Here is a 20271-nt window from a genome sequence, read left to right on the forward strand (position 1 = left end):
ACTTCTTCGGCCAACGGGGTTTCAACAGGGTTTCATCATTCCATGCCTGCTTGATTCCAACTTCAGTTATCTCCCGCGTCTCTGCCTTCGCTTTTCCCCTATTATTTGTAAACGTCCAATTATTTAATAATGTATTTTTAAATGTATATCATATTGTCGGCTATAATTCAATTCAATGTTAATATTAACATTATTGGTATTTGCTAACAAGAATTAATATCACTGTTATTTTATGAATTAAAAAGGTCACGATTTTCTCTCAATTATAGATAAAAATCGATGCGTAGGAACGTCTAAACCAGCGATTATACTATCCGACGCTAAACTTTTACCTCGTCGACTAACAAGCATTAAATGTCACTGCCATCACATTCCATCCAGCCATCCAGCTATAATATTGTCTTAAATACTACAGAATAAAAAAGGAAATCGCGCAAATAAAACTAATTACTAAATGCATATCCAAGATTACATATCGGAAAAGCATTAATATAATTTTGCTTATATATAAAGAACAATATACAACATAAAATTAGAATGGACAAAAGCGGAAGTAAAGAAGGCACGTTTATTAAAAGCCATTAAATGAGAGAGATATACCAGATATAAATAAAATCGCGATTAAACTTCATGCTGCGTTACTCATAAGAAATAATCAAGGAAATGATGCAAAAATAGTAAATCATAAATATTTTCTCGAAGAAAATGTCGTAAGAAGGTCAGTTAAGTCACCGCGCGGCGGTGAATTATAAATGGTAAGAAAACACACGGCGTAATTGCATATCACTACATTGTTCGATAAACGCGAGTAATTATTAATACACCGGGGTGTTTCACCTTCGTCAACGGCTGCATATACATCGAGTAATAGTGAGTAAATTGATGATGCACGATAAAGGTAAAGGTCAACATGAAGTCGCTTGCGATGAAATCAACCGAGCAAACCTCTACACAAGTATTAACTTCGCAATCTAATCGAGTGGAAATCTAATTTAAAAAAAACATAAAAGTTTCACGAATCAGAAGATTAACTTTACTCTTTGCTAACCTTCGGAGGTACCCAGGAGATGTCCTCCTCGAGTTCAAGACCAGGACGGATAAGATTAAAGAATGAATCAAATTTTAAATTAAAAGCTCAGCTTGAGTTTTTAATTTAAACTATTATTAATTTTACTTTTTTATTATTTTTATCAATAATATTCTAGGAATTTTTGTATATGATTCGCAGTTTTATTCATCTGCTATAACTGTACATCTCATAAAGTCAGACGTTTATCATACAATCCCTTTGAAAATCATGATGATCATCATCATATATGTTGTCATGTGCATCAATATAAATGTGCATAAACGTGTATCAAAGAGAGATCGCGTGGCATGATGGTCGATGTCTCATCTTAGGTACAGGTATGATTGACGATCGATGTCTCATCTCAGGTATAGCTGTGATTGACGTATATAATTTTAAACCAGTTAGCTTCAAAGAGCTATTTTAATCTCTAAGTTCAGAATAAAGCATAAAAAATATCCACCTCATTTTAAGCTATTCTCATATACAAAAACTCGCAAGGACTGTAAATATTTATTCTATAGTTCCAATATCGGATTTTAATTTGTCATGATTTCACAGATCAATGTATCTAAGGCCTATATTCATAGTCGATTCTTATTTCAAAATAATCTTAAGTAATGTCTTAAGTTGTTAATACGATTCTGTGATTGAATTATGACATCTTAAAACTGTAACTTAAGACGATCTTGAATATAAGAACCGATTATGAATGATTACCAGCCTTTGACATTGGAATATTGCTCGAAATGTTTAATCGATGACTACAACGAAACACAATCGCGAGTGTAATTTTTCGTTCATATTTACGGTGACTTTGCTGCGCGAATTATGTGCATAGAGGAATTACAAATGAGCTGCTGCGCTTTCACGACTCACATAATGGATGCACATCCATCATTGATATTACTCTGATTATTTAACGGAATTTTTGATTAGTATTAATGCATGATCCTCTCCTCTCCTATTTTACGTTATATTTCGAGGTAAAATTGTAAAACACGGAGAAATAATGCATGTCGTGATTTAAAATTTCACAAACGACAAATGTCCGACGCACATGATGTTGTAATTGGACACAATTTCAAATTTCGCAATTAAGCTTTAATTTAGTTTAATATATTGATCGGAAAACGAGGTATCGCATGTTGCCTCTGTCTATGGAATAATAATGTAATATATTAATGAAACATAATTTGGCATATTGACTAAAGTTAACCTCTCCTTTTTATAATTAATCGGTTTTGCGTATTAAATTGTTAAACTATCGAATTGCTTTAGTAATATCTGTGCGTAAATACAATATATATATATATATTTTTAAATAATATAATATGTTATTTAATGACATGTTTTCACGGAGTAAAACAAATGTTTAATAAAACAAGTAATTAATCTCGTATAAACTCTGAATTAAGCTCCGCGCGTTGCTCTGGCTATTTTTAGATTTCATCCTCTTTCGACAGCGGAAAATAATTAGCAATATTTTTTACCGTAAGGGATAAAAGCAATACACTGTACTTTCCTCCAGTTACCTGCATATCGTGTACATGCGCCGAGTAATAATTTCGTTCTCAAGTGCCGCGAACAATGCACCAGCTGAATCGCGTCGTGCTCATTATCGCTAGAAAAAAAAAAATAAATGGAACTGCTGATAATAGCGCTGCATTATCTGAGAATGAACAATAGACCATGCGAGTGAGTGATGTATAGTGCGACGTAAAATTTAAACTTCCGGAAACGTGGACGGGGAAAGGTGGCACGACACACGAGAACTGAGTGAATTCGCATTCCATCTACGTTCGTCATTTCATTTCTCTCTGTCCTTCCCTCCCCCCCCCTCTCGCCCCTCTCTCCCGTCTCTGGCCCGTTTCGTGCCGATTCCTCTTCTTCGCTCGCTCCGCTCGCTCGCACGCGGATTCAAAAAGTTTGGAATAGTTGCGAGTCAATGGAAGATAACAACAGCGGTATCCGTAGAATGCCGTCGGATTTGCGCAGAACGACCTTTAAGAAAAATTTACGAGTGTCGTATACACGTCGTGTACGATTTTTGCGATGTATCTTTCATCGTTCGTCGAGTGGCATAAGAATGAGGATAACGTTTCGGTGTACACAACGTCGTGCGGCTGATGGGGATAAGGACGGACGATAGCAATCTCGTTATGTGTACCAGATTGTATGGGATCGCACGGATCGAACGTGATCGCGCGTACATGCCGCGAAACATGTAAACTGGGTCACGATCGATCTCTCCCTTGTTCCTCGAATTCGAGCTCGATCTCGCGGGCCCTTCTTCATCTATTATAGGAACCTATATAAATTATGGCAACAGAGTCGTGAATGTATTATAAATGAGTGCCCATTATACCGAAAGATACCGTCGGTGCAATGCTCGAGCCGATAGCCCACGTTTAAAATTGCATTCGTTCCTAACTAGAAACAAAGTGAACAACACTATTAAAATTTTATTCCCCGAAAGTTCTGAAATTCTTTCTGAAATTCGGAGAACGTTCGAAAAAAAAAAAAAGAAAAAAGAAAGAAATTCAATACACTCCGATCGTTAATTTGGAGCATTCATCGCGTTACTGATCGCTTGCATCACAAGCTCTTTTTGCAAATATTATCTCGCGACACGCTTTCATCTCGAGCTACGTTCAATCATGCTTAACTTCCTGTTAGCTCAAGCCAACGTTTCGTGACTTCCTTGATAAGCTTGACAAGTCCCTGCGCCTTGAAAAATGTTAGAAATCTTAGCGGAATAAACGACCTTAACCAAACGAGAAGCCATGTAGTAGTAGAATTTAATAGGAAAATATTGACTACATCCACGCAAATATTAAATAATCTCTTCGTTTAAATAGAAATGTAAAAATTTAAACATATTTGTAACTTTATTTTAAATTCCATTTCTATCCAAATCCTAATAAATATTGTTTAAAATACTCGATACACACAATTGCACTAAGCTACGTTAATGTCAAATCTCTGCAAAGATTAAACGAGTATAACTTTCTTTTTAACAGAGCATATATTTGCTTTTATCGCGGAATGCTCCGGATGTAAAAATTTCACTCAACGCCGTAATGGCAAATATCGATCGGCGACGTGCTCTGGAATTAAGAGCCGCTATTAACCCAATTAATTACCATTATCGTATGGCTGGCGATAACGGCGCATCGAAAAGAGAAATCTCAATACGTGTCCTTATATAAGAGTACCTTACATCTGAATAGTGGATCCCATCCTGTTAGGTGGAATTCAAGAGTAATGCACTCTCTGAATATACCGAGGAAAACAGGAGTAGATTATTGATTACAGCGTCAATCGCATGGTAAGCCACAATCGCATGCATGCTACGAGCTCGTCTTTACATAGTACAGGTTTATCTCATATTTCTTATCAATGGCACATACGGATGCGTAGTTAATTTTCAGTTTCCTGCACGATAAGAATAAATAACTGTCTCTCGCTTGGAAAAAATTTAAGTCCCGTATTTGATATGTATATGGGGCATGTGCTTTATACGTTCAAATTAATCTTTCTAAGTATCACTACGAATGTAAGTTTGAGTCCAGGGTATAAGATAGTACCGGCGGATTAATCAAGCGTGTCTGATTGAACATTGTTATCTAGCTATTTCTCATCTCTGACTGCAAAAGATACGTTTGGAAGGCACTTGTGTTCCGGAATTAAATAGTCCACTTCGAAAACGGTTAACGCTCGTCGATTCGCAATGAGCAAAAGTTTAACGGTCCGGAATTGAATTCTAAGGAAAAGGATCGATGGAAAAAAAGAGAGAGAAATGCAGACTGAATTCGAAGATACTGAGATGTCGGTAGAAGACAGAAAATTGGATTTCAGCTGCTAAGAACGAATGGACCAAGGAACGAACAGGACATTGACTATGAAAGTCCTCGTTTCGACCGTATCTCTCTTTACCTCTTTACCTCTCTTATCTCGACAAAATCCCCTTTTCGTATGAACAGGTATAACATGTATAAAATCATCGCAAATTAAAATTTTAATGTTGGATCAATAATCATATAAAGGAAATGCATCGATTAAAAATGCAAACAATAAAGCAAGATATAATGTATAAATACAAAAATTAAATTTTGATGGCTAAAATTGCTAAAATATTATCTAAGTATATCGTACATGTTACAAGATGCATTTATAGGAATATGAGACGTAAACGAGATTCTCACAATGCAATAGTTTTCAAAATAATGGGAATAAATGTAAACATTTGCATGCTTTAGGAGTTAAACGATAACCTAATAGATAGTCATTCCGATCATTCAATCCTGGTAACATAGGCAATATAAGTGAAACGTCATCCAAGCGAAACGAGATCTTGTTCACTGTAAAAATGAACACACGATCCGAACGTGCACGAAATAGCAACCGAACGTGATAGCATTTTCTTTTTACGGAGAGAGAAGTACGCATCTAGATAATTCAGTGCGCTAAATCATGCATCTAACGTGACAATCCACGATTAAAGTGCATTGACAACAATCGTTGTTTCTCGGCACAAAACATGTTACGATTAATATTTCAGATCAAGTATTATAATCTCGAGAGGGGGCACAATAAAATTATCTATCTATCTATCTATCTAATATTTCAGACTACGTTACTTGTAATTCAATAGCGCCAAGATTAAATCAAACAATGCAATAAAGCGCAAAGTGTCGCGCTGGTGCGATATGAACCGTGGGCGATATAGCCATTGATTACTATACTTCGCTAATTATAAAGTTCACCGCGCAGTTCTGCGAACAGGCGTTCGCAGGCGTGCAATTAAGCGCGCACGCATGCGATGATAATATTGCGAGGCGATATAATTTCTGTATATACGCGTATCATGTCATGCCTGGGGAAGCGCTGGACCGATAATAAGGATATTGGTAAAGGCCCAACGGGAAGCGGACAATGATCATTAGAGACGAGAGCGGTCCGTGAAGAGGTATTCATCGTGATTACTCGTCTACGTATAACAAGGTCGTCGACCTATCGCGAACCGCGTTGTTTCCTCGCATTTTCCTTGCCCATTGTCTTTGTCGGATTTTATCGGCTGGACGCGACGCTTCGCGATTACGATCGTGCAATATGAATGAAGTGAAATGGACCGCTATACGTACAGCTACACTAGATACGAACCATTTCGATATAATTTCATATAAAAAAAAAAACTGTGCAGATGTACATCCCAAAAGAAACTTAAATCAAATAACGCTTAATAAAAATTTATGATACTGTATTTATTTGAGTAAAGTACTATATTGCTGACCGAATTTTCCAGCCATATAAAATTTTCAAGTTCCATATATAAAATTTTCAATTCTATAAATTTTTGTCTATTTAAACATGTGTCCGTAGAGAATAAAAATTCCTTTATTGACATTTTTTAGTGGCATTTTCGTGATACTCTTGCGTTAGATAGAATAAAAACACTTTCCTTCTAAAGTCAATAAATTTAAGTTTCCTTTGTAGCCACTGAAATTGTCGCTACAGTTATGCAAATGCCGCAAAGGAAATTTTTATTTCCTACCTGAGGGATATTTAATTTTGACTAAAAGAGAAATGTTACAAAAGAAAAGTTTGTATTCGGAGTTGAGTCGCGCACGAGCTCCGACATATATTCCTGTAATCCACAGATATTTTTCTTGGCGAAGCATTGATCTGAGTTATTACGATTAAGTTCAATTGTAAAATTTATAAAAGTGTAATGTTTCCTCCTACTGTCTCAGTAAATTTTAATTTCACAATAATTATATCGGTCAATAAAAAAATATTGACATCACGTGTATCATTTTTAGTACCATGATTATTTCGTCACAAAGCTTTAGATTTTTTTTTGTGTGAAAGACCGCAAAAATAGAACTATAAATAGGATTTCACTAAATATCTTTAAATTCTTCCGTTGTCTACCAAAATCTGTGTTTTGAAAAAAATTCTAGTGTTTACTACGCCCCGCTCAACAGATTAAATATTATGTAATATTTTCAGCGGACATTCTGCTTGGGGAAATACATTGACTAGTTTCTATATAAAATAAATCCGGTCACGTGAAAAAAATATCGTTGATATAAATCATATTCTAAATAAATAGACAACAATTATACATCGCGATTTTTTATACACATCCGCAGCATATGAAATCATAGGGCTTAATTATAGGCAGATAATAACGCTGGGCATCCATATGTATGATGATTACATCTAATTACTATGCATTGTCATGCGAATTTACGTTGCACAAAATGTACGAGAGATTGTATTGGTCTCTCCAACAAAAGTTGATTAAATCTACGTGCATGAAAATTAATATACATAGAATGGATAAGCTCTTTCTAAAGCTCTTTCTATTGAATCTAGAACAGTAAAATCCTTGCAAATTAGCAGAGATTAATATTTCGTTAAAAAAAAAAAAAAATAAACGTCTAAATATTTAATAATTACATTAAAATGCACACAATATACGATGTATCACGTACAAAAATACATCAAGTGTCGTGTAAATAAATGAAAATAAAAAACATGATTAATTAGTTTTTCTTTCAGCATGGCCTATATTGTATATTATATTTCTGTGTATATGTGTATGTATGTTCGCAAACATTAATTTAGACCATTTTAAAGATATCTTCATGGCTGTTGCGGTCGATAACCCAGTTATATAAAACGAGGTAAAGAATGACAACCTAATACGTGTGACTGAGAAGCTAATCGATATGCTTAGTCGAGCACCAGGTTTCGCACTTACAGTTTTTCAAAGCTTTATCGATGCCCGTTAATGGAAACGCGTTAAACTGATACGTGACTCCTTAGCTACTAAAGGAGTAAAGCATGTACAACATTTTCATAATACTCACAAAATATTAAAAAAATAATGATAACAGAATATTCCATACAATTCCCTTCACGTACATTACAGATCTCGGTTAAATTAAAATAATAACAAAAACTCATCGTCTCGCGAACATGATGTCCTTCGAAAAATCCGAAAGGTTGCTCCATTCGCGAGTTCACCTAAAATGTCAGAAACTCTCAGTAATCACTTCAGCCAGAAGATGTGGCACAGGTACGCAATAGGCCGCCATCGAGAGAATCAGATGGAAGAGAGATGAAGAAGAGGTAGGGAAAGACAGAGATAGAGAAGGCGAGAGAGGAAGAGAACAAGTAAGCAAGAACCAAACCGACCTGTCTGAGTCAACCGGTCTAACCACATGTTTGCCTGCAAGTCGCTATGCAACCGGATGGGGTTCGCACAGAACCGTAAGCAATCTCCGTTAAGCCGCATTTACACCAAAGAACAAATCGATCGATCCTCGAGTAAAGCGACGTTTATCCCCTCTGTGATCGGACCACAGACAAAGAGACCCTCAACATGCCAGTACACCCGCATTTGCAAACGCCCGGCCCGCTCCCTGATTTAATCCTTTGCATTATCCAACTTTTCGGACGTCGCCAAAGGCACGCAGCCACGGGGGTGAAAGTGGGCGTAATCCGTAAAATACGACCCTCGAGAATGTGGGACAAACTCCGTGTCCCCTGCCACGCAACAGAGAAACGGAAAGCGTGACCACCGAGCGTGAGTGTGTATCACATAACGAATAGGTACTGTACGTATGAACGATGCTTAAGGCTCTTCGAACAGAGCTCTCTCTCTCTTAGGAACGTGTATCGCGATTCATCAATATAGGAGAAAATTCAATGAAAGCAGAGATACATAATCTTCTCTGTCATCGTTATCTGAGATGGATTTATTGGTGTCTAGATTTACTCCCTCTGAGAGATTATTTGACACGCTATCTTTAATGAAAAGTCTCCAATTAAAGTGAGAAGTACGTTGAAGTACTATATACCATATATATATATATATTAACAAACACGCGTGCGCGCGCGTGTATAAAATGTGTGTATAAAATTTTGATAAATTCTCTCTGAAATTTTTTAAAACTGCAATTCTTTAGTCAATTAAAAATTTCGATTTTTCTTTTACAAAGATATTAAATACCTACAACTTTCAAATTATACAATTAAAAATAAGATTTTTTTAAAAATAAGATTTACTCAAAAAAATAAATAATAAAATTATATTTTTCGTAATTTCAAATTGGTTTTACTTTAGAAAAATTTCATTTTTTACGGTTACAAAATATATGTATAATGTCAAAAATTATAAAATTGTGTAATAAATAACTCTTGATATTTGATTAACTCTTTTTACCAAGATAAAATCGATTCAAAATTAGTAAAAGAATTTGTAGCTTAAATGAAACGCATGAGAGCCTATAAAAGATACTGATATGTATAATAAAGTAGCAAATCATTTATATCCTTTCTTTAAATCATTAATAAAAATAAAATTCTATCGAAATTAATACATATTATTTATATAAATAGATTAATAGATATAAAGAATATTGGAATCTTTTTTAATCATAATCTAAAAAATATAGTTATAATAAAATTATAATAATTGTAAAATAATTATCAATTTTTATTTAACAAGTTAGTTGAGATCGCATTGAAAAAAGCAAAGGTATACATTTTTTAACTGTGTATTTCAGTCGATATAATTGGAAGTTAGTAAATATAACTTCCAAATAGAGATCTAATTGATAATTTGAAAACTGGTAAGTATTTCCTTCGATAAGTTAAAGTTGCAATAAATACTTATCTGATGAATATTAAATATTCATCAAATTTTACACCATTTTATCAAACATTACCCTTTAGTCAAATAAAAATAATTTCCAGAACAAATTTTCAGAAATTATGTGTTGATATTTTGTGAAAAAGAAGCAAAAAAGAAAATTATGTATAATCTTATAAAGAATAGTATCCTATTTTTTAATAATTTAATAACCTTAAACAAATATATTCGTACTCGGTTTTCAAACAAGTTTTTCTAAAACAAATGAGAACAAATGTTGGTATTGCTCAAAGAATTAAGACATCATTGTGTGTCAACAGTGCTTGTATATTTAATACAGAAAGAAGTCATTGCAAAGAATTTGTATTTGCAATATGCATCATACGTAGACGGCAAGTACTCCCGACTACGAAAGGCCATCGATGACATATTTACAGTGCATTGAGCACACAACATTTAAATTTTAGATGACCAGACAGCATACCGTTGTACTCGCACGCGCTGTCGTACGCTTCGGGTCGGATAGCTGTAATTCGCTGTATTTCCCCCCTCCTCCCCCCTCGCCCCTTCTTCACACACAAATATACATACACACACATACGTATACGTACATACATACATGTATGAAACCCCTCGAACCGTCGTTTTTAAAGTTCGATCGGATCTGGAATGGGGCTAGATATTTGCCCACTCGGATATCTCGCACAGCTTCGCTGTTCGGCCGGATATATCGCCCGTGGATTATTGGAAGTCTGCGACGAATGATTGGTTACACAAAATTTGATTCACCTCACCGCCTTTTTTTCATCCCTCGTTCAATACTCGCTACGTCGCGAAAAGAAGTACATACGAAACTTTCAGTAACGTCACGTTGTATAACAGTCCAGCAATGATATATCGGCATTTAACGTACGTATATCCCATAACGATTCTTCCAAATGAATGTAAAATATTACTGCAACTTATGTACATAGTATACATATAGGAAAAATAGTAATTTAATTTTCCTCAATGTTCGTATGTTTCTATAAATCATCGTTTACGTTAAATGTTAAATCAACGAAAGTTTTACGAAACATGCATATACACATGTATATCGATATGCAACCCGTCATCACCGTGCGCAAGGACACTGTGCAAGTCCGAGAACTGTAATTTGGAAACCATCTCACATACCCCACGCCACACAGCTCATCTTTATCATTAGTCAAGACTCGCTTAACATGCAGGACGATCGTGACGAGGGACATTATCGTGCGGGAATAATCAGATACCATCGGGATGGAAAGCGGAAATGGTATAAACTCAGGGAAACTGAAGATGCCTGAGGGGAGAGAACAGCGGAAGGAGGAAAGGAGAGTGGGGATTGGAGGTAATAGTTCAACGCAGCTGTATCAGGACAAACTGTTACGAGCAGGTGGACATATATGCAGCTAAGCCACATTGAGAACGAAAAGAGGAGGAAAATGAAGTTGTTGCCTCCTACACGGGAATTCGCTTTGAAATTTCCACTGATCGGAACTATGCATTTGGAATTTCCAATGCGTAAAGAAAATGTCCGATGGAAAATAATTCCCACGTAAGATTTTTCTACATCGCAAAATTACGTTGTGAAAACGACCAAGGATCGCTACTAAATTGTTATCGCATTTGTCAACTCGTTATTCAATGCATTTCCAGCGATTATGTCATTATTGCAAAAAGCAGCCTGAACCTAAAACGCCTAATTACGGTAATGTCACCGAAACTGCCAGCCGGTCTTATTTAATAGCCTCGCTTATCAAAGATTAAAGCGGAAGCACTTTAGCAATTATCCGGATAGTTGGAAATAAATTTTTTAATTCAAATCCACCTACGACTTTAAATTCAATTTGCGAAAAGTCTTATTGCAAATTCTGCTTGTGAGGTCAAACGAATCCGCCGTATACGTATTGGGGAGATCCGTGATCCCGATTTTGATCGCGTTCGAAACACGATCGTCGGAATCACGGTCCTGTTCTTTGCAACGAGAAAAAAAAACGAGGGGAATTCGTAGAATATATTTCAATCTGGAACGCCGACCAGCCGGAGATTTAATTAAAGATGCATTGCGCTTCGCTTCTAAAGTTGAATGAAGCTCAGCGGCGCGAACTTGGATCCCGCCCTTGATTACATCCTATCGCGCTAGGTATATCTACATTTTATTTTCCTCACAGAGTGTATATATATCGCTTAGCCGCGATGTCAATTAAACTTTTTCTGCCTTTATGTTTGCCCTTCGAATATCGCCATGAATCCGGCCGATGAATCCGTATGCGAGGCACGAACTTTGTTTTTATCTCGCGAGGTTACGCTCTCTACTTTTGCCGCGAATTAATTGCGATCGACTGACCGGCAGTTATTTCTGGGATTATATAGCAATGAACTTTGAAAAGGGCCCTTGCCGTATGTATTGAGAAAATTTAGCCGCGCTTTTATCGTTCTCCTTTATCGCTGCCCGTTCGATTGCGCCACGTGTTTTCGCGTTCACTTAGATTAATTAAACGTCCGGTATTAATTAAATACCGCTCGAATAAATATGCAGCAGCTGGAAATTGCCGCGCGATCGCATTGTTCGCGTAGCGTTTTTCACGCGAATGCACTTACGATTAATCCTAAAGGGCATGCAATCGCGCCGGACGCATTGCCAGTTATGCATAATAATTCCAACGATTTGCATGAATTTCTTTAACATTTCTGTGCAACATTTCGCCAGGATTTTAATGTCGAAAAATTCCAGCAACTCCCCATCTCATTGACACAAAATATAATATAATCAATATCTACCATCTATATATGTATATATTGTATATATAAAATACACGAATTGGGGGAGAGAAAAAAAAGATGTAATGCTTCCTCACCATTAATATGTAAATGTTATACAGGCAGCATATCATATTCGGGTTTATTTCATTCGGTCGTTTTCATTTTCCCGCCATGAGAGCAATGTATGTATGTGCCGTATGCGAGCATCAACCTCGGGTGGGTCATGAACGTGCTGGCGCCGAGAGGCAAAGTTCGAGCATGTCGGTCGTTAGAATTGTTTCACGACTTTCTTTACGATCGTACCCGGGGCCATTCTAATTTTTCACGTGGCATACACGTCGCACAAACGTCTTTATCTGAACGTTACGTTTCGCATGTATGCGCACGAGAAATACCTACCCGGAAACGAGAGAATTTTCAACTCGATCCCTTCGTTCGTTACTTTTCATTTGAATAACTGTGTTATTATTAAAGAAAACAATAACATGCAAAGGCGCGTAAGTGTGCGTGAATAATAGAATACTGATCTTCAGAATAAGAATATCGATTGAAAATAATATCGCACCTCTGAATTGCAAAAGTGATTTGCAAAAGTGAGAAAAGAGATTTGAAAAATCTCAACAATCAATTAAAATAAAGTGTTTTGTGTATACCAATTTGTTTTGTCTATTACTTAGTCTATTACTTAGTCAATTATTTAATAAAATTCAATAGAGATAAATTAATCTCGTTTAAAATAAATTAAGACATAAATGACAAAGCCGAAGTTTAAACGCGCCTAACACCACGCGCCCAACTACGAAGGTATAAGTTTTGCTTCTTTGTGGCACATTTCTTCGCGGGCGATAAATTCGAACGAAAAACAGGATGCAACGACGCGCAAATAATACATATTACACATCATACATCTGGTATGCCCCAGGTATTCAACAAAACGCAAGTTGTGTCGATACATAGATTTTGAAATAATAGCGCCGAAAACGTTATCGATTACGAGAATTGCTGACTTTCGTAATACATTCGCTATCAAAGCACAGCCGCATTCCGCCGCGAGTTTCATAAATTCGATCGAAGCTTCCCGTCATGCTCGTTCAATCGCTATATTAAAGCCAAAGGCATGCATTGCGCACTCAATCTTCATATACGCGATCCATATTTACGACAAGTTATCAAACGAAAATAAAATTCCAATACAATATTCTAAAATTCTAAAATTCTCTAAACTGCATTTTTTTTTTTAGGAGTATCTTAATTATTGTTCAGGAATTTCTCAATTAAATTTTAGTCATCTTATCCATTCCGACATTTCTCAAGCTATACTTAACAAAATTATAAGTTCACGCAGCAATGTAATTTACTTCTAGATAATATTTAAAATAATCATCAAATATTTTATAACAGCAATAGCGAAGCAAACGAACTTATTAAAATTATGTTACTTATATTAATGTTAAATTGTATTGGATATTCATTTTAAAAAATTTATCTCTACAGTTACATTTTAAATCAACATATTATTTTTCTACTGTATTATATACAATCATTTGCAGTAGAGATTATATACATGTAACTCCGCGTTTCTTCCCCGTTAAAATTCTCACAGGAATGTCCCCATAAATTGCATTGCTGTCCCACAATCTCAGAAAAGCGTGAGAAACGTCGTTTTAATCGTTGCGTGCATGCGAGTGATCGCGTGAAAACACTCGAGGCAAATCCACCTTCGGACGACAAGCTCGGAAAGTCAGGGACTCGGAAAAAGAAAAATAGAGGAAGGGACCGCCCGCGTCGCGCCGAGGCCTTTTCACGGATGCGTCTCTCCACGATATTTTTTTTACGCGGATTTGCGTGACGCGGATTTGTGTGACGTGGCTCTCGAACGCTATCTGCCCATCTTGTTCGAGGATCACGTGGATCTCCATCCCTCACGAGTTTCGAGGGTGTCCCGATGTCCCCCTCGAAAGGTGACGTGGAAAATCGCGAAACGTTAACCTATTTTCTATTCGCGGGCACTTTTGACATCTGGACGGATAACGCGGCGCGCGCGTTACGTCGCGACCCACATAAACAGGTGTGCCTTGCACACTTGCGACGTTATGCAGCGACGCGAGAGCACGTCACAAGGGTTATAATGCATATATAGACGTAGATTGTGCTTTCAGACCGCGACACGTTGACTCTCGTCTTTCATCATATAGGTTTACGCGATCAATCGGGAATACATAACGCGTTATCTTTAGATCGAGCAAGAATCGTGTTACTATTTGCTAAAACTAAAACTAAAAAAATACGTGTGGTCACGAACTAATTTGATCATTTTATCATTTACGTAATAATTTTATCAAAATAATTCTTTGAATAAAAAATATTGAATCATTAAGATATGTGTAAGTACTTTTACATTTAACTTTTAACGAGAATAATACACCGGGGTGAAAAAAGTTGCGAATAAAATTGCAAATTAAAATCACGTTTATTTAAAGCTAATAAAAACTCACGGGAGAGACACTCGCGTTTTAGTGACGCCGACTTCAAATCGGAGTCAACTTCAAGTCGGAGCAGTTCCGACGTACGGTACAAGATGACATATGACGTCAATGGAAATCGTTCCGCCACGGTCAATAAATTTTACAAGCGTGAAAGAAAGCTCATTAGAGGAATGACTTAAACGGGCGTCCCTTTATATTATCTCTGACAGGTGCCTCGAGTGTGTCCCCAGCGATAGAATGAAGCGGTAGAATGTGCGTTTTTCGACTCACCGACGTGTACGCCGTGCGAAAAGCGCCGCCGACGAAGACGTATCAATCAAAAATTACGACGCGGTCCTATCTCTCGTTGCCGCGCTCATTGTTAATCACACACTGAACACACTTGGGCACTTGCGGATCGCGCACAAAACGCGACAAAGCACTGACCGCGACCGCGATAGACCGGATGAACTGAAGGTGGCTGATGGTGCGCGGCGCGGCGCGGCGCGGCGCGGCGTTTCGAGCGCGACCGACCGCTGGCGGCTTGATAGTTCGCGTCGTTCAGATGCCGCGAGAAACGCCAACGTCACGACGCTCGCACGACGAGCGACCGGCTCCGACTGTCGCGGCGGGCCACCCGCTGTTATCAACGTCGAGGAGAGCTGCTCGGCCCTCTCCGTTCGCCTTCGCTGCTTACGCGTACGCGACACCCGCGGCATCCGCGCTACCCCACCACCGTTACCCACTGCCGCGCTCGTGGCTCGTTGGCCCTTCGACCGACCTCCGCTCGGGCATCGTCGCGACACTCGCGCCACTCGCGCCGCGCGCGGCGAACGTCCGCGAGCGCGGCCGAGTTTTCACGAAGCGGCCGCGCACTCCGCGCGCGATGGATTCAACGTCTCAACGAATTTCTCCTCCAATAAACGGAAAGAATTGTTCCTTGTATCTTATCGGGATTCTTGTTAGTGCGGAATTTTGGCCTCGAATCGAGTCGATCGAATGCGACAAGTACCGTCAGACGGAGTACTATCTGTGTCATTTTGAAATCAGAAACCGACATATTTGGCACCATGGACGATACCAACGGCAATTGTGATTAGCGATTACTTTTCAATTAATCAGAGCAAAGCAGTCACACCGATTGAGATTAGTGATTGCTGTTTAGATAGAATCGCTATTGTAATTTGGGCCCATTCTACAATACGTCTCTTTCGGTAACCGGATGCAAATCATTTATCTTTGAATATTATTTATTTGAAAACAAGAATTTTCAAATAAATGTCAAACTTATAGAACTAAAAAAATATATATCAAATTAGAATTGGCATTTATGTGACAATGAAAATCATTTATCTGAATATAATACCATTAATCAACCCTTTTCAAATCGCTCCTTTTCCAAGTCGCTCGAGCGGATTAAAATTTAAATTTGCAGAAACTGTCCACATATAATGACCTTATTTTGAGTTCTCAAATAAATGATATTATATTGTATTTTGTATTCACATAAATGATTTCAGATAAAAGTCATTTTAGTTTGACTTTTATTTATATAACTGTTTTATTTGTACTTAATATCTATCAAACACCAATAAATCGATATATCAAAAATATTCACATCGAGCATCTTGATGCTTAATCACGATAAAAAAAATTAAAGGTCATTAGATGCGGGCGGTTTCTGCGGATTTAAATTCTAATCCGCCCGAACAACTTGGGAGAGAAGCGATTTGAAGAAGGCTGGTTAATTTCGCTGGACGGCAGCGAACTCTAGTGCCGACGCCTTGGCGAGGAGGCCCCCGAAGGAATTTGTAAATTCGACTCAGATGGAACTTTTAATCGTCCATCAGGGAAGAAACGAGGAGTACGGAAACTTTTCGCATAATAATTCTTTCGTTCCAACCAACGGTGAATTCCCCACCGTTATATTCGCTTGGAGCAAATGGTCGGGAATGTTTTCCACGTGTGCATCCGAACGCATTACCTTATGGTGAACAGGTAAGAATGGCCAGCACATTTTTCATTTGTGGCCCACTAACTTGCAAATGGGCCGAGATGACCGGCCATTTTCATCATTTCTGTTCGATTGATTATTCCGAGAAATAACTTTTTAACCGTTTGTGATATCCCTTAGATGTTGGAAAACATTAAAGATAAAGCTTTTCCCGATGATAGCTATAGTCTAACGATTTTTGCTACTTCTTTGGCAGAAATAAATAAAACGCCATTAATGGATTGAATATTGATATCCAGTATTAAGAAGATAAGTCTTTTTTTACGATTAATAAATCATATCCATTCGCTAAAAATAAAAAGCAAATCGGTTTTTTCTTCATGATAGCCAACAATGAATCCTGGTTCAAAAATTGTCGCGAGAACAGTTCATACTATTATATACAGCGATGAGAGCAAGCGTACAGCGGATCAAACGCGTAACTAAACGTTTACGCGACGTTTGTATGTATATGTGCAAAATACTACGTTTGCATACACGTTTGCAGATGTTGCAGACACACTTGGGAAATCAGCCGTTTCTCGTTCCGCACTTGATAAATGCTGCGCGGAAAAGTGGGTTCGTGGATAATTGCGGTTCTTCTTGCTGCATAATGAAAAATCCGAATTACCTCACTGTACGATTGCAGATCCGTACTAAGCTGGAACCCCTACCAACATAGGTTCGAATTTATTAAAAAATTTAGTATGTGTGTTAATAATTTGTCATTCTATTCCCAATTTTGTAGCTAAAATATTTATTTCAAGTCTTTCTTAAGCAATCAATAATCTGCACTTATTATTCTATCATAGTCTGTTTTATTTGTCTTTAGTTTGTTTTTAAATACCTAACTACTGACTATACATTGATTATATCTTGATATTCTTATATATTGCCTTATAAAATAAAAAGATCATCCATATAAAAATTATATTTACTGTGTGTACTTATGCGTAGAATTAATGCTTGAATATTTCATCAAAGTCAACTAGCAAGTAAAAGAAAGTAAAGTAAAAAACAAATAATAATAGTAAAATATAATAGTCTAAGAAAGAGTCCTTTTTCTCAGAAACCTCAATCAATATCAATCAATATCAAATCAAAGATCAGTTGAAACCTAGACTTTATAAGTATGAGCTGACAACAAGCAAGATATACTTCTCTCTAAAAAAAGCCCGGAAGTTCCCACATGCTGACATATATTATACATTAGATGTATTCTAATTGTGCATATATTTTCATTATGTTCGCGTAGGTTGTACATAGCACGTGATCAACACGCTACTAACATGCGTATATTTCTGGACACTTTAAGAAGAAAAGTACTAAAAAATACGTTTCTCTCTCCTCCAGATATTATTTCTTTGTAAATTATAGCAATTGTCAATTCATACTTATTTACTTATAAGATCTATGATTCGAGTTGAAATGTTCTCATGAATAGTCAGGAATAGCCTGTATTTCTTAGTTTCTAGCTCCGTCCGAAAACCGATCAAAAAAATTCTAGGGAAAGTAAAAGAAAAAGAACAAAAAATAATTAAAAACTGTTTGAAAAATTTGAAATCTGCGTGGCAACATCTAAAGAAACAATGATCTATTAAGAAGTAAATTTATTTAAAAAATTATTTTATAAAAGAAAGTTATACATTAAATTTAATAAATTACAAGTATTTAAGCATACCTGATTTCAATATCTGGTTTATGTTATCCGATTTATTCGATCTCTGAATAAATTCGGTTTATTGTAAAAATATTTAGAGAAATTCAATAATATTCTCCCGTAATCCCTACATATCAGTGATCTTTTTTTTGCACAATGTTTGATATATATTATACATATCCTAGTTTCAAATTGATGCATAAACCACCGTACATTCCTATCGAATATCGTGTCGCAAATTAATCAAAGAATACTCGACACAATTGTGACGTATCGGTTTATTTCGTTAAAACTTCTCTTTTATGAAGCTTCGTGCTACTCCAATATCCATAAAAAAATTTCTCATATTATAATAGAACATAAAGAAATATATGTATATATTAACAAATATAAAAATACATATACATATAAATATATAAGAAGATACGATTATAGTTCAGCTCTTTCTTTAATAAAGCGTCGTAATGTAAACTTCTTCGAAATGTTTCTAGAAGAAACTTGTGAAAACTTTTCTAAATCCTGTTAAAAATGGCAACTCACATTTCTAGTATTTCTACACTTCTTTTTCGTGTGACTCAAAATGACTCTTGCACACAGAAGTTTGAAGTTAAACGCTGATTGGCTAAAGCCCATGACATGTAGAAAAACGTAAAGGTCCATCTACAATGAGAGTAATAAATCGTAAACCGTAAGAAATTCACCAATCACAGTCTCAGAATATGAGAAGAATAATCGACTGTGATTGGTAAATTTCTTACGGCTTACGACTTACTGCTCCCATTGTAGATGGACCTTAAAAGCAGTAAGACGTAAGCATTAAGCAAATCGGCCAATCACAATAGAAAACGTTACACAGAAAAAATCAGCTTACTCCAACGTGTTAAATTTATTTCGTCCTTAATTTATTATTGCTACTGCCCATTATAGACGATGCATAATTCATTTCACTTACTATACTTACGCTTTACTGCTGTTTTTGTATGTGCTATAGGCCTCGAAATATCTCAAAAAATATAAGTTTTTTTATTAAAAAATTACAAATAAATAGATCTTTTTATACCTTATAACTTTTGTCTGAAACAATTTTCATAAAAATTGCGTGTATCAAGAGTTAATAATGTAATTTAATATGTATAAATTATATCATGTATTTATACAAGTGTATAAGTATAAAAAAGAAAAAAAATAAATCGAGCATCTGTGATGATGTCTAGTAAAAATAAATAATAAATATTATACTCTTTAACAATTTAACAAAATGCAGAAATATCACCGTGAGGTGATATTTTTATGTCCCTGCACAATACATGAAAGAAACATGCTGTTTTGGTTACAAAATCGTAGAAAATATGATACGTCTCTCGTACGTCGCAACGACATAACATACTAAATAATTTGTTCTAATTAATCAGATATTTATCGTATTTTCTATTGTTAGTCATTTTTCGAAAATAAATTTTTTATTAAAGTATTTTATGTTTTTTATGTTATAAATTTGGCTGTTAATTACATGACAGCAACCTGTCAATACGTTGCGGCAATACGCTACGTCCAATGACATATATATATAGACCGAGCATTCTGTCCACAGCATGAAGCCGAAAGTTGGCAGAATACGACTAAGAGAGA

The 20271-nt window shown here is 36.3% G+C and overlaps 1 protein-coding gene and 1 long non-coding RNA gene across 4 annotated transcripts in view; one reads left to right on the top strand and one right to left on the bottom strand.

Moving 5' to 3' along the window:
- Window positions 1-15608, bottom strand: part of LOC105457802 (putative polypeptide N-acetylgalactosaminyltransferase 9) — a 195341-nt gene extending 179733 nt beyond the window's left edge. For all 3 annotated transcript variants that reach the window (XM_011702681.1, XM_011702683.1, XM_011702679.1), the window contains exon 1: window positions 15281-15608. The gene's annotated coding sequence lies outside the window, so the exon portion shown is untranslated. The remainder of the gene's footprint in view (window positions 1-15280) is intronic.
- A 237-nt stretch (window positions 15609-15845) lies between these two features.
- On the top strand, window positions 15846-17913 carry LOC105457803. Its single transcript, XR_975454.1, has 3 exons — window positions 15846-16203; window positions 16650-16987; window positions 17491-17913. It is a non-coding gene; the product is annotated as an uncharacterized LOC105457803 (long non-coding RNA).
- The last annotated feature ends 2358 nt before the right edge of the window (window positions 17914-20271 follow it).

This window comes from Wasmannia auropunctata, unplaced genomic scaffold (genome assembly GCF_000956235.1).
Source record: "Wasmannia auropunctata unplaced genomic scaffold, wasmannia.A_1.0 LD335047.1, whole genome shotgun sequence".
NCBI lineage: Eukaryota > Metazoa > Arthropoda > Insecta > Hymenoptera > Formicidae > Wasmannia > Wasmannia auropunctata.